Source organism: Podarcis melisellensis (assembly GCF_964234715.1).
Source record: "Podarcis melisellensis genome assembly, chromosome: 4".
Classification (NCBI taxonomy): domain Eukaryota; kingdom Metazoa; phylum Chordata; class Lepidosauria; order Squamata; family Lacertidae; genus Podarcis; species Podarcis melisellensis.
In genome coordinates, this window is record NC_138531.1 from 96,125,941 (window position 1) to 96,151,742 (window position 25,802).

The 25,802-nt window shown below is 46.7% G+C and overlaps 1 protein-coding gene and 1 long non-coding RNA gene across 2 annotated transcripts in view; both read left to right on the forward strand.

Moving 5' to 3' along the window:
* LOC309369440 overlaps positions 1-25,802 on the forward strand; it is a 352,208-nt gene that overhangs the window by 86,446 nt on the left and 239,960 nt on the right. The window lies entirely within an intron of this gene.
* The window catches only part of WNT11 (Wnt family member 11), a 60,594-nt gene continuing 53,517 nt past the window's right edge, over positions 18,726-25,802 (forward strand). Inside the window, exons 1-2 of the mRNA XM_081910025.1 lie at positions 18,726-18,841; positions 22,273-22,903. The gene's annotated coding sequence lies outside the window, so the exon portion shown is untranslated. The remainder of the gene's footprint in view (positions 18,842-22,272; positions 22,904-25,802) is intronic.

Genomic DNA, 25,802 nt, shown 5'->3' on the forward strand with positions numbered 1-25,802 from the left:
ACTGTTAAACAGCTCTGGGAACTGTAGCCTCCTCTCAGCACTTTAAACTACAACTCCCAGAATTATTTGAGGGAAAGCCAAGGCTGCTTAAAATGGCATTATAGTAGCTTTAAATGTATGGTGTGTCTGTGGCCAAATTGAGGAAAGGAAGGTCAAGGAGGAAGAACATGGGGCCCGTCCGCCGTCTAATAAACCATCATTTATTGGACTGAGATGGTTGTGTCTGAATTGGGCCCCTGTGGCAAATTTCTTGCCTGGGGCGCTGGAGTCGGGGGCGTAGGGGGAAGCGAAAGCAACTTGCATGTTTTCTTTTCCTTGTTTTAGCGTTTTATTTGGCCATTGCTCCCAGAAAACAGTATGGGGGCCAAATGATTAACACCTGTGGCAATAGGCAGGAAGGCCAAGAGCGGTCGCTCGCAAACGCTCCTCAGGCACTTGACGAAATAACAAAGCAAAATATTATCGGACGGCGTCCCAGGTAATTTACAAGAGGCTCCAGCTCCCCGGGGACCAAATATTTCACTCCTCTGTCAGAACGTTCTATTGTGTGCGTATTATATCATATGCTCAAACATTGGGACGCACGGGGATGGTTATAGACTCTGGTTATTTATCGGCTGGCCATCTTTCCAGTTGCAAATCTGCAGTCCCAGGTTTCAGAAACGCTGCTTTAATGTGGCCTGAATGTTCCTAGGGGCAGTTTTTCCGGCAATGGCCCCTGAATTATGGGATTTCCTCCCTCTGTGAAGCCAGAATTTTCCCCTCACCTCTTTTCTGCTGAGCTTGGGGAAGCAGAAAGTTTTGCATTTTTCATGTGCTGCCTAGTTTCATAATTTTTGTTATTGTCACCTTTTAGGTACAGTGGTACCTCGGGATGCGAATGAGATCTGTTCTGGAGCCCCGTTCACATCCTGGACAGAATGTAAGACGCGACAGCGTGTCTGCGCAGGTCATGTTTTGATGCTTCCATGCATGCACATGATGTCATTTTGACCGTCTGCGCATGCACGAGCGGCGAAACCCGGAAGTAACGCGCTCTAGCTTCCTCAGCATTTGAAACTGAATTATTTCATCTGTTAAAAAAACGGAGATAGGACGAAAGCTTATGATTTGGCAGGGTTTCTGCATCAGGATGGCCAAGATCTGCAGATGTGACATGAAAGACAGCATATCAGAAACCTGAATTCCAACCATTGCTTTATAGCTTTCTGCATTCCTGTTTGGTGAGCTCAGCGGCGGTGGCGGATTGAATTCAAAGCATATTCAGGGACGGCTTAGCCAAAAAAACACCCTTGGCAAAGACACACCACTGCAAAGGGCAGCAAGATGGTATCTCAGAGTCAATACTTCGTCGTGCGGTGATGGGATTCATGACCACAAGATGCAGGCAGAAGGCCTCAGGTTCAATCGCCCATGGCATTTCCACGTAGGGATGGGAGAGATTGCTGTCCGAAATCCTGAAGACTCGCTGCCCATCAGTGTAGGCTATGCTGATCTAAATGGACTGATTGTCTGGTTCAGAATCAATTCGATGTAGATGTAGCTGATGTTGTTTATTAATGCTTGAGCCAAAGGCCATTTGCATATAAGACGTTGATGCCAAAATCCAGCATCGCCTGAGCTCTGCAAATGCGGCTTTCTCCTGATTGAAGTGCAGAGTGTTTGAGGACAGGAACATTCGCTGGGAAACCAAAATGCTTGTTTACAAAGCTATTATACTACCAACCTACTGTATGCTTGTTAAACATGGGCCACTTATAAACGCCGTCTCTGACTCCTTGAAAGATTCCATCAACTGTGTCTCCAAAAAATTCTGCATATCACTTGGGAAGATAGGCGAACTAATGCCAGTGTACTGAAAGAAGCAAAGATCACCAGTGTTGAAGCAATGATTCTTCAACACCAACTTCTCTGGACTGGTCATGTTGTTCAGATGCCTAATTATTGTCTTCCAAAGCAACTGCTCTATTCTGAACTTAAAAATGGAAAGCGTAATGCTGGTGGTCAACAAAAGAGGTTTAAAGACTCTCTCAAGGCAAATCTTAAAATAATGTAGTATAAACACTGACAACTGGGAAACACTGGCCTGCGAGTGCTCCAGTTGGAGAACAGCCTTTACCAAAGGTGTCATGGGCTCTGAAGACACTCGAACTCAGGACGCAAGGGAGAAATGTGCTAAGAGGAAGGCACGCTTTGCAAACCCTCACCATGATCAACTCCTGCCAGGAAACCTATGTCCCCACTGTGGAAGGACATGTGGATCCAGAATTGGCCTCCACAGTCACTTACAGACCCACTGTTAAACTATGTTTATGGAAGACAATCTTACTTGGCTACAAGTGATCGCCAAAGAAGAAGAAGAATCATATAAGACAAATAAGTACAGTACAAAACCCAACGGTATAAAATACAGCATCAAACCATGCTGCTGGCTAGACTCATACATGAAACCTACATCTTTAAAATACGGTGCAGTGCTCATCTCGTTTTTCAGGCCGAGGGAGCCGGCGTTTGTCCGCAGACAGCTTTTTGGGTCATGTGGCCAGCATGACTAAACCACTTCTGGTGCAATGGGTCACTGTGACGGAAACCAGAGCGCACGAAAACATCATTTACCTTCCCGCTGCAGCGGTACCTACTTATCTACTTGCATTGCTGTGCTTTTGAACTGCTAGGTTGGGAGGAGCAGGGACCGAGCAACGGGAGCTCACCCCGTCGAGGGGTTTGAACCGCTGACCTTCCAACTGGCAAGCCCAAGAGGCTCAGTGGCTTAGACCACCCGCATCCCTTCATAGATCACCTGTAATATGTATAGAAATTAGATATTGAAAGGGTAAAATTTAATACAGATAAAAGCATTAGTTATTAAAATTTATTATGGTTAAATAAGAGCATTCCCAGAGCAGTCAACTGCAGTCTCCTTAATAACTCTTGCCCAGATTTTCATTGCTGCTAGGGCAAAAAGAGAGACCTAAAATCGGTGTCCATTAGGAGGTAGAATTTATTTTTCTGGAATGGTACTGGAGTACAGATGAAACAGAATAAGGCTGTTTGTTGTGTGGCCATAATCTCAGATGGCTTTAAAATGGAATCTGACAAACTCACGGAGGATAAGGCTACTAGCAACAGCGACTAATCGTGATGTTTATATATTATATACAATATCCGAGAAAGATTGCCTCTGGATTAAACGGGAGAGAGCTGTTGTGCTCATGTCTTCTGGGCTTTCCTTTGACACTTGGCTGGCCACTCTGAGAAAGAGGATGGTGGGATAGTTTTGCCTTTGGTCCAGTCTAGCAGGGTGCTTCTTGTCTGTCTCTGTTGGTGAGGAACTTGCAGGCCAACTAAGAGACAGATTCTGTAACTGCACCATGAGTGGGATGCATATTACTGGCTTGGTTAGCTCAGCTACAGCTGATTCACAGACCCTCCATTCATAGAATTGGGAAGTTGTCCCAGGATGTCATCTTGTTCAACATCCTGGGACGTTTTCCTTCCTAGTGGACATCCAATAAAACACTGGAAAAAATTCAGGACAGGCAAAATATAATAACAAAATAATAATTATTTATTATTTATTCCCCAGCCACTCTGGGCGGTTTCCAACAAAATATTAAAATACACTAATGCATCAAACATTAAAAGCTTCCCTAACAGGGCTGCCTTCAGATGTCTTCTGAAAGTCTGGTAGTTGTTTTTCTCTTTGACATCTGGTGGGAGGGCATTCTACAGGGCGGGTGCCACTACTGAGAAGGCCCTCTGCCTGGTTCCCTGTAACTTGGCTTCTTGCAGTGAGGGAACTGCCAAAAGGCCCTCGGAGCTGGACCTCAGTGTCCGGGCTGAATGATGGCGATGGAGACGCTCCTTTAGGTATACTGGGCTGAGGCCGTTCAGGGCTTTCAAGGTCAGCACCAACACTTTGAATTGTGCTCAGAAACGTACTGGGAGCCAATGAAGATCTTCCAGGACCGGTGTTATATTGTCTCAGCGGCTGCTCCCAGTCACCCGTCTAGCTGCCACATTCTGGATTAGTTGTAGTTTCCAGGTCACCTTCAAAGGTAGCCCCACATGGAGTGCATTGCAGTAGTCCAAGCGAGGGATAACCAAAAAAAGTGCTGCCACATCACTGCTTCTAGTGGGAGTGAGTTCCACAGTTAAACTGTGCTCTGCATAAAGGAGTATTTTCTTTTATCTGTCCCGAATCTTCCAACATTCGGCTTCATTTGGATGTCCATGAATAACAGAGTTAGAAAAGTTTTCCTCCCTCTCTCCACTTTCTCCATTCAATGCATCATTTTACAAAATTCTATCATGTCATCTCTTAGGACTTTTGAGGCATGGGTTGAACAGTTTAGCCTTTTCCAAACACCAGAAGTTTTTCCATTGGGAATAGTGCCAGGAAGTCTAAAGGAAGAGGACAAGGCATTATATTTATATGCAACAGTAGCCGCAAGGCTATTGATTGCAAAAAATTGGAAAAGTGGTATAATACCGACAAAAATAGAGTGGCTTGCCAAATTATTGGAGTATTATAATATCTCCAAAACAATGGGAGAAACTGAAAGGATCCCAAAAGAGAAGATAGACAAGGACTGGAAGGTGTTTAAAGGATATTTGCAAAATCATATTGAAAAATCAGAACTCCTATTAGAATAAACAAGTTCTGTTATAAATAGTGAAATACTAAATAAGATGGATAACAATGTGTAACAGAAAAAGAAATAGAAAGTTGGTTTAAAAGTGTGTGAAAGAAAGTAATAGAAGTGGAAAGAAATTGCAATTGAGTAGATCGGAAGTCTAAGACAAGGGTGGGGTGAGGGGTGGGGGGGGAAAGGAAGTATGTGTGGGATTGAGTGTGGGTATGTATGAATATTTTTAAGGACTGTATGAAATGTATGTTTGTTTGTATATTCGTAATATGTATGTATTAATGTTGAATTATTTTAATAAAATAAATATATTTAAATTTTAATAATAATAATAATAAAATAACAGTTTAGCCTTTTTCCCTGCCACCATCCCTCAGAAAACCTGCTCTTTGCTGCTAAACTGGAGAAAACATGAATCTGGAGAAAACCTCATTGACTTTTGCTTCGATTCAGCTCTAGAGATCCGGTTCCCCTTTCTCCAAACTAAAAAGTCCCGAATGCTGCACCCTTTCCCTTACCCGCTTGATAGTTTTGGTTGCCCTTTCCTGACTCTTAAGTCTCCAGTACAAAACTAAACAAACATGCAGCAAAGCATTTTGCGCTCAGCCAGAATATTTGCCAAAAACAGTGAGGAGCTGTCAGCTGTCACCAAGGCTGAGCCTCTAAGCCTGAAAGTGATTGGCTCCAACAGGCTGACCAGGATACAGGATAAATTCAGAGGAGAGCTGTTGGAGGAGACGTTGCTGTAATCACCAATAATTTTAAGTGTGAGGAATGTTTGGCTGTGTATTCATAGCTTCTGTCTTTCCTCAGTAGTTGGACAACTCTGGTTTTCATTCACCCTTGATCTGTGCCTTAAGGTTTTATTCTCCTCTGATGCAAAAGTTTGTTTTTCCTTAATCTGACTTTCTAGCTGGTCTGTGTCTTTGAGCCTTGAGTCTGTAACACGCCCTTCGGAAAAGGGGACCCAGGAGAATGACTGGTTCTGGGGATGAGACTTTGGCGTTCTGCAACTGGCCTCCTTCCACGATTAACTGCATGCTGCAGGAACCAACATCCTTCATGGAATCATAACAATTTAAAATACTCATTTTAACCTCCTTATAATACCAATGTCTTCCCTTCTTCTCGTTCCATGGTTCATTTTACATATCGAAAGGTAAAGGGACCCCTGACCATTAGGTCCAGTCGTGACCGACTCTGGGGTTGTGGCGCTCATCTCGCTTTCTTGGCCGAGGGAGCCGGCGTACAGCTCCTGGGTCATGTGGCCAGCATGACTAAGCCGCTTCTGGTGAACCAGAGCAGCACACGGAAACGCCATTTAGCTTCCCGCCGGAGCGGTACCTATTTATCTACTTGCACTTTGACATGCTTTCGAACTGCTAGGTGGGCAGGAACAGGGACCGTGCAACGGGAGCTCACTCCGTTGCGGGGATTCAAACCGTCGACCTTCTGATCGGCAAGTCCTAGGCTCTGTGGTTTAACCCACAGCGCTAGCCGCGTCCCTTTTGACAGATCGTAAATCCCTGCATATTTTACAAGTTTTTGTCATAATTTTTATCTTAATAACAGATTGTGTAATTTTTATTTTCTTTCCTTTCCCCTCCCCTCTTCAGTTGTACCCCCCTTTCCAGTATTATCCCCTCTTTTTTAGTATCTAATAAGCATGGGGAAAATAAATAAATAATAAAAAACTATCTCGGGGGCACCAGGTTGGGGAACTCTGCTCTACCAGTATTAAAAGGAAACTGGGACTTTCCTAAACCACGTCTGCCTGTTAGGTTAGGTCTGCCCATTAGGTTCTCAAGCGAGCCGGGAGCAGCCAAATTCTTTTTTTAACCGTCTGATTCAAATGGTGTGGTTTTCTGTGGTTCTCCCCACCTCACCCCACATCCACACATGTTTTGGGTATCACTTCATCAAAAGCTCTCTGTTTGCCGCAGTGCAGACCGGGCCGAGTTGGTGCAAGGGTGAGGGAGTTAGAGGGAAGAGGGGAAATAACTTCATGCAAGGTATAACTGGGAAAGGATTGACATCTGGATTCTACGATCCCAGGTCGATTTCCCAACACTGGCAGTTTCAGAGAGAAGCAAGGGTACATACGCATGAATTCCCTTCCCTTTTTATTTGTAAACTGAGCAAAAGTTGCAATGATATCACCAAAAGGCATAAACACCGTCCCCTCGGTACTCTTTTAGCAGTGATTGTTGAGCATGAAAGAGCTGGCTTTGCTATTACCTTCATGTCGTCTGTGAATTTTACTCTCTTTTTTTTAAAAAAAAACCTACAGCACCAACTTCACGGAGCTCAGAGAAAAAGGACACGGCATTCCTGTTCTGAGCTCTTGGCCTCAGACTGGTCTGTGAAATTCTACAAACCCCACTTTGTCACCAAATTACCTGGAGACCCAAAGTTGTCGAACGTTTCCCTGGAGTTGTCAACCTTTTTTTAGGGAGCTGACACCACGCTTATCTCTACTCAGGAAACTCACTTTAAAACAGGGAAAGTACAGAGACCAGCTTTTGAATTCTGGTGCTGGAGGAGACTATTGAGAGTCCCGTGGACTGCAAGAAGATCAAACCTCTCCATTCTGAAGGAAATCAGCCCTGAGTGCTCACTGGAAGGACAGATCCTGAAACTGAGGCTCCAAGACTTTGGCCACCTCATGAGAAGAGAAGACTCCCTGGAAAAGACCCTGATGTTGGGAAAGATGGAGGGCACAAGGAGAAGGGGACGACAGAGGACGAGATGGTTGGACAGTGTTCTCAAAGCTACCAGCATGAGTGTGACCAAACTGCGGGAGGCAGTGGAAGACAGGAGTGCCTAGCGTGCTTTGGTCCATGGGGTCACGAAGAGTCGGACACGACTAAGCGACTAAACAACAACAACAAGGAGCCCAGCACAACAAACGAGCCCAAGGCATTTCCATCGCTGACAGAGCGAAGCCAGGTGCCTTGTGGTGTAAGCAGCGTGTGCTGGGCAGGCTTCTCCATGGCTCTACGCCAATCCCAGGCATGCAGGAGGATGGAGCCACCCACCTGCCTCAGAGCCTCACTGGCTTGCTTGGTCCCGAACTCGTGGCACAGAGCAGCCTGCAGTAGAAGAGCACCCTGCAGCACTCTGACCAACTCGCGGGCTCTTCCCAATTCTCCAATTCTCGGGGCCCGGCCTCTGGGCCTGGTGCCCCTAAGAGCCCGGCGCCCGGGTGCCCCGCACCCATGGCGCCTATGGTTAAGACGGCCCGGTCTGTAGCCAGTGATTGCAGAAGCGGCATGATTTCTGAAGCAAAAGGAGGTTCAGCCTTTACAACTAGGCAACCAATTCTTAGCAGAGAATCAGAGGAAGGATTCAGACATCCGAGGCCTCATTTCGCCATCATCACGACAGTGAAATACAGCCGTACCTTGGTTGCCGAATGGCTTAGTTGCTGAACGTTTTAGCTCCAGAATGATCAAAAACCAGAACTGAGTATTCCAGTTTTCGAACGTTTTCCGGAAGCCGAACGTCTGGCGTGGCTTCCACAGCTTCCGATTGAGTGCAGGAATCTCCTGCAGCCAATAGGAAGCTGCGCCTTGGTTGTCGAATGGTTCTGGGACCAAACAGACTCCCAGAACGCATTCTGTTCATCAGCTGAGATACGACTGTAATGACTAGGAATGGAAGCATTAGCTCGTTTCAGTTCATTCAGTTTGATCTCCCCCACATTGTTCAGCAGATTTCTGCAGCAATTTGAGAAGCGTGTTGTTGTCTTTTCATGCTCATGAAAATTCATGCTCATGAATTCATGCTCATGAAATTTCCTCCTAATAAATGCATTTCTGTATCTCATTTTGATTAATGTACACATTTTTGCACACTACGGTGGTACCTCGGGTTACAGACACTTCAGGTTACAGACTCCGCTAACCCAGAAATAGTACCTCGGGTTAAGAACTTTGCTTCAGGATGAGAACAGAAATTGTGTTCCGGCGGCATGGTGGCAGCGGGAGGCCCCATTAGCTAAAGTGGTACCTTGGGTTAAGAACAGTTTCAGGTTAAGAACGGACCTCCAGAACGAATTAAGTTCTTAACCTAAAGTACCACTGTATCCCTAATAGAATACATCTTTCTATGTTATTTTTACAAATATATATGAATTTTTATGCACAGTTTCCCCTAATACATGCATTTTTGCAAACGTTGGTAGGCTAGTTGCCCAAGTCAGAAAAGTGTGAATTTTGAAGGGTGTCTCCCCTTTCACTTCTTGCATTGTTTTGGAAAGTCTTTAAATGCAAACGGAATCAAATTTCCCCTCTATCCCTGGTGAAGAGACTGTTGTCTGCCGTGGCTGGCTGCATGACGGTGCCAGCTTGATTATGTGCAGATCTCGAAGGATATAAACACTCCCTTTGTGGCAACGCGTTGACTGAATCCAGACACTGAGCTGGTCCGCACAGGCATGCACATTACTGGTGATGGCAATAGCAAGAGATTATAGAATCATGGGCTTGGGAGGGTCCTTAGAGGTTGTCTACAACAACCTCCAGCTCACTGCAAGATCTGCGATGTGGGAATTCTGCAACCTCACCATCGCTGACAAGTGGCTGCACAGCATCTCCTAATATCGGCAAATGATTCGGATGTCTGATGCCTCATGTCTCCCTGGTGGCTACAGCAGAGTGAAGAGACGATTGGCTGTAGCAACTGGCTATACAATGGCGCCAACTTAAGTGTGTACTCATTTTGGAGAGTATATCTGAAGGAGCATCTCCACCCCCATCGTTCTGCCCGGACACTGAGGGCCTTGTGATGGTTCCCTCCCTGCGAGAAGCCAAGTTACAGGGAACCAGGCAGAGGGCCTTCTCGGTGGTGGCACCTGCCCTGTGGAACGCCCTCCCACCAGAAGTCAAGGAAATAAACAACTATCTGACTTTTAGAAGGCATATGAAGGCAGTCCTGTTGAGGGAAGTTTTTAATGACTGATGTTTTAATGTATTTTTAATCTTCTGTTGGAAGCTGCCCAGAGTAGCTGGGGAAGCCCAGCCAGATGGGCGGGGTATATATTATTATTATTATTATTATTATTATTATTATTATTATTATTATTATTATTGTTATTATTGTTATTATTGTTATATAAATGTCCCCCAATTTGCAATGTGCTGAATCTGGGCACAGAGCTGGATCACACGGGCATGGATGTTATGATTGTGACTGAAATAGCAAGAGATTATAGAATTATAGAGTGACTTTGAACCTAACAACAACAACAACAATTATTATTATTTATACCCCGCCCATCTGGCTGGGTTTCCCCAGCCACTCTGGCCGGCTCCCAACAGAATAGTCAAAACACAATAAAACATCAAACATTAAAAGCTTTCCTAAACAGGGCTGCCTTCAGTTGTCTTCTAAAAGTCAGATAGTTGTTTATTTCCTTGACATCTGATGGGAGGGCGTTCCACAGAACGGGCGCCACTACCGAGAAGGCCCTCTGCCTGGTTCTCTATAACCTCGCTTCTCACAGGGAGGAAACCACCAGGAGGCCCTCGGAGCTGGACCCCAGTGTCCGGGTTGAACGATGGGGGTGGAGACGCTCCTTCAGTTATACAGGTCTGAGGCCATTTAGGGCTTTAAAGGTCAGCACCAACACTTTGAATTGTGCTCGGAAACGTACTGGGAGCCAATGTAGGTCTTTCAGGACCGGTATTATATGGTCTTGGCGGCCACTCCCAGTCACCAGTCTGGCTGCCGCATTCTGGATTAGTTGTAGTTTCCAGGTCTCCTTCAAAGGTAGCCCCCACACAAAGAGCACTGCAGTAGTCCAAGCGAGAGATAACTAGAGCATGCACCACTTTCGCAAAACAGTCTGCAAACAGGTAGGATCTTACGGTTCTATGACTTAATGTTAGTGTTTCTCAAACTTAGGTCTCCAGCTGTTTTTGGACTACTCCCATCATTCCTAGCCAGCAGGGCCAGCAGTCAGGGATGATGGTAGTTGTAGTCTAACAACAGCTGGAGACCCAAGTTTGTAAAACACTGACTTGCGTTAATATCCAGGAGCATAGCCAGCCCCCACCAACAGCTTTCAAACAAATGTGGTTGATCTGAACAATTTTTTTATTATAATACTTTTCTCCCTGCTGATGTGTCTTCTCTATGGAGGAGACCTGAAGTCTTTAAATAAAAATGATTTTAAATAGGAGTCAGTACTAAGCCAGGTTGAACAATGGTCTGGCCCATCAGGCAACTCCCCAAATTTTATGGCTGGCACTGGGCGGTTTTGATACTGATGTTGAAGATAATGTGGCGACAGATCCTCACCCTCTTGAAATACTTAAAGATGCATTAATCTGCCAAGCAGCCTTCGCTCCAGACCTGTTCTCCTCCTGATGTTCATTTTCTGAGCAAAGCCCTTCAAGCTTTTAAGGATGCTCTGGGGACTCCATTACATACCAAAAAGAGTCAGGGAAAGAGAGAGAGAGAGAGGAGATTGGTTTTTATTTTTTACGACAGCCATTCCCAACAGAGCTAGCTCAGAAAAGATGTGTGTTGAGCTATGCATTGCAGTCATCTGCTGATAGGTTTGGGGTGGGGGTTAGAGGGGTAGAGAAAAATGTGTGCACTTTTGTATGTCATGTTCACCAACATACGCAGTTTTAGGCACAATTTGCCCTAGTGCGTGCATTTTTGTACACATTACTTGCTCGGAGAAGTGTATTCGCACCTCCAGCTAAAACGATTCGGAAACAGGTGATGGGAGATACCTCTGCTAGAGTCTCTGGAGAGGTGCTGCCAGTCTGAGCTGACAATACTGGGTTAGTTGGCCAAATGAGTTTGACCCGGTATATAAGGCTAATTCTTACATATTTCCCTAGTCCAAGGATAAGCCTCACATGTCTGGTTTTGGCTTGAGAGTGGAAAAACTGAAAGAGCAACGTCTACAGCCAAGGATCTCTCTGGCTACCAGGACAGGATTTAGGAATTATGTTCTAAGGATGAAAAGTTTGTGATGGATATGGAAAGGCAGAGAATGGACCCCAATTGCAGGGATTTAAAGGGATTTTTTAAAAAATTATTTTTTGCAGTGCATGGAAAACTCCAGGTAGGAAAATTTCTGTTGTTTCTCAAAGAACGAACGTCATTCCCCTTTGCTGTGAGCCTACGGAACGGAACGATTACATGCAAAGGATGAAGAGTTTGTGAAGGATACAGAAAAGGACAGAACGGAAGCCAACTGCAGGGATCTAAAGGGATTTCACAGTGTATGGAAAACTCCAGGCAGGGAAAATATAGGATTTCTTCTATTGTCTCTCAAAGAATGAAAATAATTTCCAGCCTCTGTGAGACCACCTTCCTCTCTCTCCCCCCCCCCCCCAGCGCTCCATTTCTCTCCAGGATTCTTCCTCCCATCTCTCCGCGCTCTGAAAAACTCCAAGAGTTTTCGCAAAATGGATCATGCATCGTTTACAGCCAAACGTCTTCTTGGCTTGATTGCAAGATGCTGCGGTGGCCTTCTTCCAGAACTTCAGCCGTTTTCTCCTCCTCCTCCTCCTCCTCCTCCTCCTCCTCCTCCTCCTCCTCTCCCATCACTTCTTTGGCAGATCTGCGTTTTTGGCTCAGTGTGATAAAAAGAATTGTTTGATTCCGACCCCCCCCCCCCGAACACATCCCTCCCCCTCCAAACTTCCTTCAAAGATGCTTTCTCCCACATGTTGCTCCGAGAATGTCTGGCTTGTCATTCATTCCCGCGCCGGCCTCCAATGAATTCTTTTTCGCTCAGACAAAGATTTGGATCGACACCCTGTTCCCCTCCCAGGTGCCTCGGAAGAGAGAGAGAGACAGAATGAGTGAAAGTGGATTTGTGCAAGAGAACAATTGCATATTTCCAAACCTGGGAGAATAAGATCACATGGAAAGCGGGTAAAATAAACACTGCTAACTGCAAAAACAAGGGTGTAGCCCTGACAAACATAACCATGCCTTAGTCATTTCAAGCCTTCTCCTTTTTCTGTTCAAATCCACAATGCAAAGTTTATAAGATGATTTTTATATGTTTCTGCTGGGAGAACGTGAGGATTAGACAGGAACGGGGGACCTGCAGCCCTCCAGGATACTGCTGGAACCTAACTTCCACCCAGTGGTGTAGCGTTGGTTGTTGGTACCCAGGGCAGGCATGCTTCTTCTTCTTCTACATCAAGTGGGAGGGGGCACCAGCCTAGCCCTTGCCTTTGATGCTGCTGATGCTGCCAGAGTGACCCTACCCCCCACTGGAGCAAAGGAGGGCTACGCTGAGCCACCTGCCCACCTGCCCAGGGTGGAAACCGGCTGTCTGGGCAGAGAGGATCACCAGGCCAGGCCACACAAGGTGTGTCTGCCTGAGGGTGCCTGGTTCGTGCCAGCTCAAAAATTGTGCACGCAGGGCCATGGCCTCCCTGGCACCTCTTCTGCTGCCATCAGCCCTCACCAGTATGAACAATGGTCAGGACTGGTGGTAGCTGTGGTTCAAGGACATCTAGAGAGCTACAGGGTTTAGGGGATGGGTTCAAAAGAAGAGTCAAGGCTCCCACAATTCTATTTCCACACTAAGAAGAATAGAAATGGGAAGCTGAAGTGTCTGTTGTGGCTTCTGAGCTAAGCTTTGCTTGTTCGAGGAAGCGGGCTGCTAAAGATGTTCAGGGGCAAGGAGGAGTTGCCATTTAGGATGGGCAAGGTTGCGCTTATGACTAGTATGCACTATTCATGGCGCACAGTACATAGGGCTCCATGCAGATGACACATTACATGTGAAAAGCCACCTTTGACGTGAGTACCAGTTTTGGGGAATCGTAGGTGGGACTGTGGCTTGAAACGACAGGAGGGGAGAGTTGCTCTTGTGCTCAGGCCCTGCACCTGATTGGCCGCTGTGAGAACAGGATGCGGACCTGGACGGGCCATTAGTTTCATCCAGCAGGATAGTCTCATGTCCCAATGAATGTTGGCAGATTCAGGACAGACAATAGGGAAAACTTCACCATGCAGGGTGACAGACCCTCCAAGTGTCCCTATTTTCCAAGGATGGTCCCAGATTTACATAAGGCATCCTGGTTTCTGATTTGATTCCCAGAATGTCCTGCTTTTCCTTAGGATGTCTCAATTTTCATTGTAGAAATGTTGGAAGGCACAGAGTTATCCAACCCCCAAGCCATCAGAAGGCAATCTTGTATAGGGAAGTTTTTAAAAAAATAAATAAAAATGTTCTGTTATGTTTTTATATTTGTTGGAAGACACCCAGAGTGGCCAGGGCATCCCAGACAGATTGGTGGAGTATAAATAGTAAAATGATAATGATAACAGCAACAGCAACAGCAACAACAAAGGAATAGGACATTCCTATTTTCACCGGAGAAATGTTGGCGGGTATGGTATGATAGAATTTGCTCCTGCAAGCCGTTGTGCTGGCCAACAACTTGGGTGCTCTAAACCTCTGAGCCTCTTGAGCTTGACAATAAGAAGGTCGGCGGTTCGAATCCCCGCAATGGGGTGAGCTCCCGTTGCTCGGTCCCCGCTCCTGCCAACCTAGCAGTTCGAAAGCACGTCAAAGTGCAAGTAGATAAATAGGTACCGCTCCTGCAGGAAGGTAAATGGCATTTCCGTGCGCTCTGGTTTCTGTCACGGTGTCCCGTTGCGCCAGAAGTGGTTTAGTCCTGCTGGCCACATGACCCAGAAAGCTGTCTGTGGACAAACGCCAGCTTCCTCAACCTGAAAGCGAGATGAGCGCCGCAACCCCATAGTCGCCTTTGACTGGACTAAACCATCCAGGGGTCCCTTACCTTTATATTTTTTTTTACTTTAAAATACGATGAGACAAATTAATTGATGAGAAAGCTATTGATGGCTACTCACTGCTGTGGCTATGTTCCCCAGTGTGCTTCTAAAAACAGTGGTACCTGTGGTTAAGAACTTAATTCGTTCCAGAGGCCTGTTCTTAACCTGAAACTGTTCTTAACCTGAAGCACCACTTTAACTAATGGGGCCTCCTGCTGCTGCAGCGCTGCCGGAACACGATTTCTGTTCTCACCCTGAAGCAAAGTTCTTAACCCATGGTGCTATTTCTGGGTTAGCGGAGTCTGTAACCTGAAGCGTCTGTAACCCGAGGTACCACTGTAAAAGGTAAAGGTAAAGGGACCCCTGACCATTAGGTCCAGTTGTGACCGACTCTGGGGTTGCAGCGCTTGTCTCGCTTTATTGGCCGAGGGAGCTGGCGTACAGCTTCCAGGTCATGTGGCCAGCATGACTAAGCCGCTTCTGGCGAACCAGAGCAGCACATGGAAACGCCGTTTACCTTCCCGCCAGAGCAGTACCTATTTAACTACTTGCACTTTGACGTGCTTTCGAACTGCTAGGTTGGCAGGAGCAGGGACCAAGCAACGGGAGCTCACCCCATCGCAGGGATTCGAACCGCCAACCTTCTGATTGGCAAGCCCTAGGCTCTGTGGTTTAACCCACAGTGCCACCCGTGTCCCATGAGGTACCACTGTACCACCTGCCAAAAACTGCAGGAGGCGAGACTGCAGTTGTGCAAATGTCCAGCTTGTGGGCTTCCGACAGGCACCTGGTCGTCCACTGCAAGAACAGGATGCTCGGTTAGATGGTCCTTTGGCCTGGTTCAACAGGCTCATTTTATGTTCTTACATACTCTTTAAGAAATTTCCCCCTCCAGCAATTTATCTCCCCCTCCTCCAAGAGAGAGAGAGAGAGAGATGGAATGGAGTCTGTCTTGCAATCTGACTTCAATTTGAATGTTTGGGCTGGTGTTTCTGTTTACTTGCAATGAAATTTAATTAGATTGTGTAGGCCTTCCTGTAAACATCTGAATTATCCAACTAAGAAGATACAGATGCACCTTTCCGTGGAAAAGAGGGGAGGGGAGAGAGCGGGGAGGAGGGTTTTCCGTAAGCTTGAGGAAAACCAAACATCTTGATGCCTTAAGACGCTGATTCGTAAATGGTGTGCCGCAAGGGTAACCGCAATGGTGCCACGAGGAATAAATTAAATGGTCCTGTGAGCTCCACAAAGGAGGCTGCATGTTGCGTTATTTGTTTCTGAGACTTTGCTACCTTCCAAGAAGAGGGACGCAGGGTGCAGGTCAAACTATTTGCCTGTTTAACGAGATTTTTGTCAACCAATGTGACATTTAAAATTACATCATGCCCTTCCTCCAAAAGGAGCCCAACAAGTTGTCAAATAATGAAACCATTTTTTTCCCAAAAATAAAATGCTTAAAACACAATTGCAATTGTAGACGAGAAGCAGGAAGTCGCTGTATAGGAATGCGTTCAGTTCTTTGTTGCCGTTTTTGAAGGCAGGGAAAGATCTCCACTGAAAAGTCTTGTTGGAAGAGCAAAGTCTTCACCAGGCACCAAAAAGATGTCAGCGATGTTGCTGGTTTAGTCCCACCAAGCTAAATGATGATGATGATGATGATGATGATGATGACGACAATTTATTTATACCCCGTCCATCTGGCTGGGCTTTCCCAGCCACTCTGGGTGGCTTTCAACAAAATATTAAAATACAGTAATAAGCTAAAGGCCTACTTTCTGTGCTGTGCAGAGGGGACTGATAATATCTGCAAGAGACCTAACCCTGCGGGGCACAGTTATCAGGTATGTAAGAGGTGAGACCCAGAATTCCAGCTTGGCCCTGTGGCATGGGTGTCCGGGTCCCTGGGTGCTGTGCAGCGTGCATGGCCCAGGCACCAACAATTTGTGTTTGTCAAGCCCCTTCATGGGGAATTTTGTGGGTGCTGAGGCCCCCAGGGCCCAAGGGTGTTGGCACCTGTGGGAGAGATGGTCTTTCGGGTATCTTGGTCCCATTCCATATAGGGCTTCATACACCAAAACCAGCAACTTGAACCCATTTGATCACCCCTCCTGTTGTTGTTGTTTAGTTGTTTAGTCGTGTCCGATTCTTCGTGACCCCCTGGACCAGAGTACGCCAGGCACTCCTGTCTTCCACTGCCTCCTGCAGTTTGGTCAAACTCATGCTGGTAGCTTCGAGAACACTGTCCAACCATCTCGTCCTCTGTCCTCCCCTTCTCCTTGTGCCCTCCATCTTTCCCAACATCAGGGTCTTTTCCAGGGAGTCTTCTCTTCTCCTGAGGTGGCCAAAGTATTGGAGCCTCAGCTTCAGGATCTGTCCTTCCAGTGAGCACTCAGGGCTGAATTCCTTCAGAATGGATCGGTTTGATCTTCTTGCAGTCCACGGGACTCTCCAGAGTCTCCTCCAGCACCAGAATTCAAAAGCATCAATTCTTCGGCGATCAGCCTTCTTTATGGTCCAGCTCTTACTTCCATACATCACTACTGGGAAAACCAAAGCTTTAACTAGACGGACCTTTGTTGGCAAGGTGATGTCTCTGCTTTTTAAGATGCTGCACCCCTCCTGACCAAGCATTATAAGCTAAGAGAGTCAAGGGTCAAGGAGACACGTGGCTGGCCAGATTGTTGCAAGGACCATGCCCACGTCATCAGCTAAGGACATAGGGAGAGACTGCTAATCTTATCCAGCATCCTGTTCTCACAGCGGCCAACCAGATGCCTGTGGAAAACTTGCAAGTGGGATCTGAGTGCAAGAGCACTTCAACCACGCCTGGCTCTCCATCCTCAACCTAGGCAAACCAGAGGCAGTACAGTGGTACCTTGGTTTTCAAATGCTTTGGTACTCAAACAACTTGGAACCCAAACACTGCAAACCCGGAAGTAAGTGTTCTGGTTTTTGAACTTTTTTTGGAAGCCGAACGTGCTCCGTTTTGAATGTTATGCTTCTGATTTGAGTGCCACACTTCCATTTGGAGTGTTACGCTGAGGTCTGTCTGTTTTTGCTATTTATTTTGCATTTTTGATTTTGCGGCTCTTTTTTATTTTGTGACTGTGTGGAACCCAGTTCAGCTACGATTGACGATTGTGTGACTGCAGTACGTTGCTTATTGCTTTCGTTTTATTGATCAATGGTCTCGTTAGATAGTAAAATCCATGTCAAATCGCTTTTTTAGGGGTTTCTTTTTAAAGTGTGGAATGGATTAATCCGTTTTGCATTACTTTCTATGGGAAAGCGTGCCTTGGTTTTGGAACGCTTTGGTTTTGGAACGGACTTCCGGAACGGATTCAGTTCGAGTACCAAGGTACCACTGTATCACAGTTCAAGGGCCTGGATAGCTTAGTAGGTTAGAGCATGGCGCTGATAACGCCAAGGTTGCAGGTTTGATCCCCGTATGGGACAGCTGCATATTCCTGTGTTGCAAGGGGGTTGGACTAGATGATCATGAGGGGCCCTTCCAACTCTTTGAAGGATAGATTTTAGCCAGCCCAAAAGGGTGCAAAACAGGGCCAGAGAGGGGGCTGGCCTGGGGAGAAGAGGCATGGCTCAGGAGGAGCCAAATAGGACTGGAGAGCAATATTTTGCCTGCAGGTGCAAGGTTCTCCACCCTAGTTATAGCTCTAGGAGTGCTTCCAGCTTCAATCAATAAAGCAAAGGATTCCTTGCCTCCAATGAATTTGGCCGATATAATCTTAAGGCTTAGCTGTAATACTTAACAGGGTTTGTGTGTGTGTGTGTGTGTGCACCCGCAACTTTCCAATCTTCCACGCACTTCCTCTGGCATTTTACCTCTGCCCTTTCATCCTCTTTATCAGATGGGAGGATACATTCAGCAAAAGAAAAACTCCGCCTAAAAAATATTAATATTGCTCGGGTTTACTTATGAAATCAGCCGGTGGAATCAGTCAATAGCAGCCAGCCTTTGGAAAAGTAACATGAAAGAGTTCCGGCTGAAAGGTTAACTTGCTTATTTTTCTTGGTAATCATTAGCCATCCCCTGGAATCATGTTCAGGACAATTCTAGCATGAAGATTTCCTATGGAGCAGAAAATATGGGTGCCGAAGCCATTTGCTGGGGGAAAGGGGCGGGGAGAAGGGAGAATAACCCATTTAAAAGTTTGCACATCTTAAATCCTTGGGCAGGCTGTGGCGTTGTTATTTTATATCCTGCTGCTGCTTTTGCAAACAGAAACGTTTAATTTATTACGCACGGTGTTTCTTTTTCCTAGGGCCGCAGTGGAATCATGCAAGGCAAACTTTAATTGGTGAGGCTGTAGGTTCAGGGCGCACACCTGTTTATTATTGGTTAATCTGTTTGCTTTTGGGCATGTTCTGTCAAGAGGGAACCAAAGGTGAGTTATTAAAAGTTGTGTTTCCTTTTGACTTTAGAATGTAAGAAATGCTTGCTGGCAAATTTCACAGTGCCAATGGCAATGTCAAATTTCACAGTGGCCAACCACCTTCTTCTCCTTTGGCGATCACTTGTAGCTGAGTAAGATTGTCTTCCATAAACACGGTTTTAACAGTGAGTCCGTAAGTGACTGTGGAGGCCAATTCTAGATCCACAAGTCCTTTTTTAAAAAGGTGACAGAACTGATTGCGGAAACTATCAAGGCATCTCACTATGAGCTGCGGCAGGAAAAATTATTGCAAGGATCTTTGCAAACAATCTCTTAACAATATCTGAGGTGACCCTTCCTGAATCCCAAAATGGTTTTCGGCATTCTAGGGAGACAGTGGACATCATTTTCACCTCTCGACAGCTTCAAGAAAAATGCAGAGAGCAAAACCAAACCCCTGTATATAGCGTTTATTTGACACTGTAAATTGTAACACCCTGTGGACTGTCCTTCTGAAAATTGGCTGCCCAGATTAATTTGTGAATATCCTTCGGCTCCTCCATGATAATATGACAGAAACAATCGCAGATAACAATGGCTCTCGAAGTGAACCGTTCACAGTGGGATCAGGTGTTAAACAGGGTTGTGTTATTGCCCCAACTCTATTCATTATTTTCATTGCCATGATCCTACACTTTGCCTAAGGGAAACTCCCCACCGGAGTAGAACTCATATATCGAACAGATGGAAAGCTCTTCAGTCTGAGCAGGGTGAAAGCAAAGAGTAAGGTTACCGTAAATGGTGGCAGCCGCAGGTTTTGCATTCATTGGAGGCTGGATCTGCTGCTCTATGGACCTTGCCACCTGAGGCAGTCACCTCACTTAGCCTCATGGGTGGGCCGGCCCTGATACTTCCACTGTGGGAGACAACATTGCACCTGAATTCCACTTGCTTGTTGTTGTTGTTTAATCGTTTAGTCGTGTCTGACTCCTCGTGACCCCTGGACCAGAGCACGCCAGGCACTCCTGTCTTCCACTGCCTCCCGTAGTTTGGTCAAACTCATGTTTGTAGCTTCGAGAACACTGTCCAACCATCTCGTCCTCTGTCGTCCCCTTCTCCTTGCGCCCTCAATCTTTCCCAGCATCAGGGTCTTTTCCAGGAAGTCTTCTCTTCTCATGAGGTGGCCAAAGTATTGGAGCCTCAGCTTCAGGATCTGTCCTTCCAGTGAGCACTCAGGGCTGATTTCCTTCAGAATGGAGAGGTTTGATCTTCTTGCAGTCCATGGGACTCTCAAGAGTCTCCTCCAGCGCCATAATTCAAAAGCATCAATTCTTCAGCGATCAGCCTTCTTTATGGTCCAGCTCTCACTTCCATACATCACTACTGGGAAAACCATAGCTTTAACTAGACGGACCTTTGTTGGCAAGGTGATGTCTCTGCTTTTTAAGATGCTGTCTAGGTTTGTCACTGAATTCACAAATGGGGAGAGCACTGCTGCACCCAGCTCCTGCTTCTTGCCTCCCCTTTGAGGCATCAGAATGTCCACTGCCAGACCATAATACAGGGGCAGACTTCGGTAACCTGGCGCCCTGAGCAAGGGCAAAATTTGGTGCCTCCGCAATATTTCCTATTTTCACAATCATCACATTGTAGAGACCACGAGGGTCATCTATTCCTACCCCCTGAGATGCAGGAACTGTTTGCCCAACATGGGGCTCGAATCCAGTACCCTGAATTTAAGAGTCTCATTAGTACGTTTCCAAACATAATTCTTTTTTAAAAAAATATGTTTTATTCATTTTCCAAACAAATTTTATACAATCAACAAATTATTTTGCTCTCATTCTTCAATTTTTGACTTCCCTCAGTTTCTCTGTCAATCTTTTGTAAAATTTCTATTTGTTGACGCATATCTAAACATGATATTGCCTTTCCCAACTCCTTTTCCTCTTACTCTCTTTTTTGCAATATTTCTTACTATCTCACAGAGTCTCTTCAAAACCAACAAGCGTTGTCTGTACATCATATATATGTTTCCAAACATAATTCAAAGTGTTGGTGCTGACCTTGAAAGCCCTAAACGGCATTGGCCCTGTAGACCTGAAGGAGAGTCTCCATCTCCATCGCTCAGCCCAGACTCTGAGATCCTCCTCTGAGGGCCTTCCAGCGGTTCCCTCCCTGCGAGTAGTGAGGTTACAGGGAACCAGACAGGAGGGCCTTCTTGGTAGTGGCGCCCTCCTTGTGGAATGCCCTCCCATCAGGTGTCAAGGAGATGAGTAACTATGCAACCTTTAGAAGACATCTGAAGGCAGCCCTGTACAGTGGTACCTCGGGTTAAGAACTTAATTCGTTCCGGAGGTCCGTTCTTAACCTGAAGCACCACTTTAGGTAATGGGGCCTCCCGCTGCCGCCACGCTGCCGGAGCACAATTTCTGTTCTCATCGTGAAGCAAAGTTCTTAACCTGAGGTACTATTTCTCGGTTAGCGGAGTCTGTAACCTGAAGCGTCTGTAACCCAAGGTACCACTGTATAGGGAAGCTTTGTAATGGCTAATTATTCTATATATGTTGGCAGCCACCCAGAGTGGCTGGGACAACCCAGTCAGATGGACTGGGTATGTATAAATAAATAAATAAATAAATAAATAAATAAATAAATTTTTATACCCCGCCCATCTGGCTGGGCTTCCCCAGCCACTCTGGGCGGCTTCCAACAAAATATTAAAATACAGTAATGCATCAAACATTAAAAGCTTCCCTAAACAGGGCTGCCTTCAGATGTCTTCTAAAAGTCTGGTAGTTGTTTTTCTCTTTGACATCTGGTGGGAGGGCGTTCCACAGGGCGGATGCCACCACCGAGAAGGCCCTCTGCCTGGTTCCCTGTAACTTGGCTTCTCGTAGTGAGGGAACCGCCAGAAGGCCCTCAGAGCTGGTCCTCAGTGTCCGGGCAGAACGATGATTCCTTCGGGAACAGAGTTTGTTAAAGCACCCCTTGTCTCACCTTGCATCCTGCACATGCTCTGAAGTTCACTATTTTGTGCATCATCAGCTTGGCTCCCTGTGGAGGAAGCCAGCAGTACCAATCTGGTGCTGCCAGATAAGGGACTAGAATGGACCCCTTCCGGCTTCACCCAGGAGAGCTGGGTTCTTATGAGGCAAGGCTCCTGGGATCCTTTCTGCCGTGGCGCTTAAGCCTGCGCGCAACAACCTGCGGCTTCTTTCCACGCTCACCCGCCTGCCCTCTGGCGTTTATTTCTGCGCACGGAAGGGGGAAACGCGAGAGGAGTTTTGCTGCAGGGGGGCCTGCAGAGGGACAGTGTTGTGTGTCGGGGGGGGGGAATCCTGGGCAAATATATACTCCCCCCTCTCTTTTTTTGTCAACTCCCCGCTGAACAGATCAAACACGTTTTATTTGTCCTGTATTTTTCTCTCTCTCTCTCCAAGGCAGTAAATCCCGCACGTTTTTGTTATGCTAATACGGGCTGACATCACCACTCACATCAAAGCCCCGAGGAGCGCATAAAAGCAGGTTCCGCCAGCCGGAGAAGAGCCATAAAGGACTTTTGCAGCTGTGGAGCTGGACTGGGGTTTAGGAAGAAGAAGGGGCGATCGCCTGCGACTCAGGAGCCACACACACACACACACACAGAGAGAGAGAAAAGACGCGCACTTTGCAACATCTTCCCACAGCCTCTCTTGCATTAATATTATTTTTTTGCAATCATTTTTTCCCTCCTTCCCGATTTGCTCCTCCGCTCCAGCTTCCCAGCGTCTCTTTCTCCCTCTCCAAATCCCTCGCCCGTCCTAGCTGTGTGTTTTTCAGTTTAACATCTATTTTCCCTCCGGCTGCGCTCGGGAACCGTGTTTGGGAACCGTATCTTGGACTGCTAACATCTGCAAAACCGAGGCGTCCTCTCTGCCTAGGAAACATTTGATGTTCGTTGCAGAGGAGAAGCGGGGCTGTTGAAGCGATCTCCCACCTCAAATCCCCTTCCTTCCCCACCCCAGTTTTTGGAAGACGATTTTGGAGAAGGGACAAGGAAGAAGATTTCCCCCGCCCCACCGCTGCCAAAAGGTAAGGAGAAGCGAGGGACTTTCTGTTGCTGTTTTTTTTTTACTAGTAAACGCTGCGATCCTTTGAGGCTTGGTTTGGGTTGGGGAGAGGAGCGGTCCTAGTAATCCCTGGCTGAATGATCTGAGAGGGTGAGGAGATCGACTAGATCCGGCTTGCTCGGAAAGTCTGGGATTTATTCAATGACTGAAAGTTGATGCGCCCGGATACCCAATTACGCTTAAGCGGCGCTGTGTGGTCTGCTACAATGAAATTGACAAGACGGCGCTGCGTTGTTTCGGAGGGTGGAAATGCAAGTCCGTGGAAGCTGTTTATGTTAGTGTGTATACACACACACACACGTTTTATTTATTTAAAACAGACACAGCTTTGTGTGTGTGTGTTTCACACACCCTTTGATTGGCGAGAGTTGGCCAGTTTTGCAAAACAGGGATGGCAAAAAGTCAGGGTTTCCAAACCTGGAGCGGCGGCGCGTGAGCAGAAATCGCAAGCGTTTGGTACTTCGGCCAAGAGGCGCGTTGCGCTGCTGCAAAACCCCCGCGTTTAAAAGGATTGCTGAGCCTGCTTGTAAAGCCCTCTTATTTTTAAAAGAAGTCAGCGTTTTTGTAAAAACTCGAGAGAGCAGGAAATGCGACGCGATGTGGTTATGGAAGCAGATGCGCCGTGGCTTGCCAGGCTGCTCTCTGGAGAAAGAAACTGTTGCTCTCGTTATCTTTATGCCGGAAAACTATCTCTAGATGCGGGTTATCCGGACGTGCAGACAGACAGAGAGGGGTCCGCTGTGACCCGCTGTAACACACACCTGCGGCTCTAATAAACAAACGCCCTTCTTTCAAGTGTAACCTCTGATTCCGGATTGCATGAAATATAGAAGAATAGTCACGTTCCTATTTCCGAACACAGAACCAGAATTCAAGAAGGCCCCCTTCCCCTTTTAATATAACGCTGTCAACATTTATTCTGCCTTTGCGCCACAATGTACGTCACTTTGTCCAGGGAATGCATTTTAATTGGATTCGCCCTCCTCGCGACATCACGAGGGCTAGAAACTTGGAGCGCAAGCCCTCAAGAATGCCTGTTGCGTAAGACCCTTTGAGCTCGACACAATTCCTGTTCTCATTGCGAATTGCGCTGGTGACAACCCTAGATAATATTCTGGGAGCTAAAAAAAGGAAAAAGGAGCTGTTGGCAGTCAGGTGGCAAGCTTGCCGACATTTAAATCGGAGCATTTCTACTCAGAAGTAGCTTCCTGGTGTAAATGTGCATAGGATTTTATATGCCTAAACGCACTTGTTGGACAATATTCCATTGAACTCAGTGGGAATTAATTCTGAGCAATCACATGCAGAGGTTGAGCCGCAAAGTTGTTCATTGAAAGGTAGGGGGGGCCGCTAATAAAATGGGTCCTACTCATGAGTAAACATGCATGGACTTGGGCTGCCAGCTTGGTTGATAGCTGACAGTGGGGGCCCACCTATGATCTAGGGATACTTTTTTGGTTTGTAAGCTGCACTGAACTCAGCTGAACTCCCTCCCTGTTAAATATACCCAGGATTGGAACAGCACTCTCCTTTGCTTATTTATCGAAGCATTTTTAATCCATACTTTAATATGAGTACAGAAAGGTGCTGCGCAGCATGCAAGACTATAGCAACATGAGTAAAAGCATTAGGGGGAAAAATCATTTAGACTGCCAATTAATATAACGATCAATTATTATTATTAGTTTAATATATGCTTCACATTTTTACGAAAGCACACAGTGGCTCTTGCAAACATCCGCAAGCAGAAGGCAGGTGTTCCTTGTCCCTAAAACAGCTGGAAAGGCAGCAGTGGCGTAGCTTGGGGTGCAGGGGGGCCGGCCGCACCGGGCGCAACATCTGGGGGTTAGGGTTAGGGGGCGCAAATCCATGGGTTAGGGGGCGCAAATCCACAGGTTAGGGGGCACAAATTACTTGCCTTGCCCCGGGTGCTGACAACCCACGCTACGCCACTGAAAGGCAGGTTCATTTTGTAGCCGTTGTTAAAAACTGATGATAGGCCCGATTCAGGAGGTTTGACTGAGCCAGCAAGCTTTTGAAGGTTGTGGGGACCCTTTAGATGAAAAAGGGGGTGCGCTGAGAACTGGGGGGGGGGACAGGAGATGCTGTAGGAGTGTGGACTTCTATGGGGTGGCAACATGATCTATTTTACTGCGTCCCAGGCAGACGGCAATTCAAGACAAAACGTTATGGGTGCAGACTTTTTGGTGTTGGAAAATCTTTGCTTTCTTTCTCCGCCTCTCTCCCCCAACCACTCCACAGATGTGATTTCACAGGAGTCTGGATTTGCAAATCCAAACCTGTGGTCAGGATGAGCCAGATATAATTGCTGGCAGGCGCGTCCCTGTTGTGAATTTTGCAAAGCGCATTCTGCTTGCTTATATTTTAAATTTCCACACTGTCCTTCAACTGAGGAACACAGGGTGTGTTTTACAGTGCAAGAACACAAAAATACTTTCCATAGAAACCTACAACAACAAACCTCCGTCGGCCTAACAGGCCATAAATGAATCTTCATCAAGGTTTGTGACTCTGGCCAGTGGCGTAGCGTGGGTTGTCAGCACCCGGGGCAAGGCAAGTAATTTGTGCCCCCTAACCCGTGGATTTGCACCCCCTAACCCATGGATTTGCGCCCCCTAACCCTAACCCCCAGATGTTGCGCCCGGCCCCCCTGCACCCCCCACGCTACGCCACTGACTCTGGCTCCCACCTCTTACATTTGTATTCTGCCTTTTATGTATGTGTCCTACGTGTGGTTCTCAGAGAGCTGACCTAGACCTGCTTATTAGGTTCAGAAAGATGGTAGCCCCACACGTCTTCAGGCCAGTCTTTAGCTGCTTTCTGACTGCATTCAAGGAGAG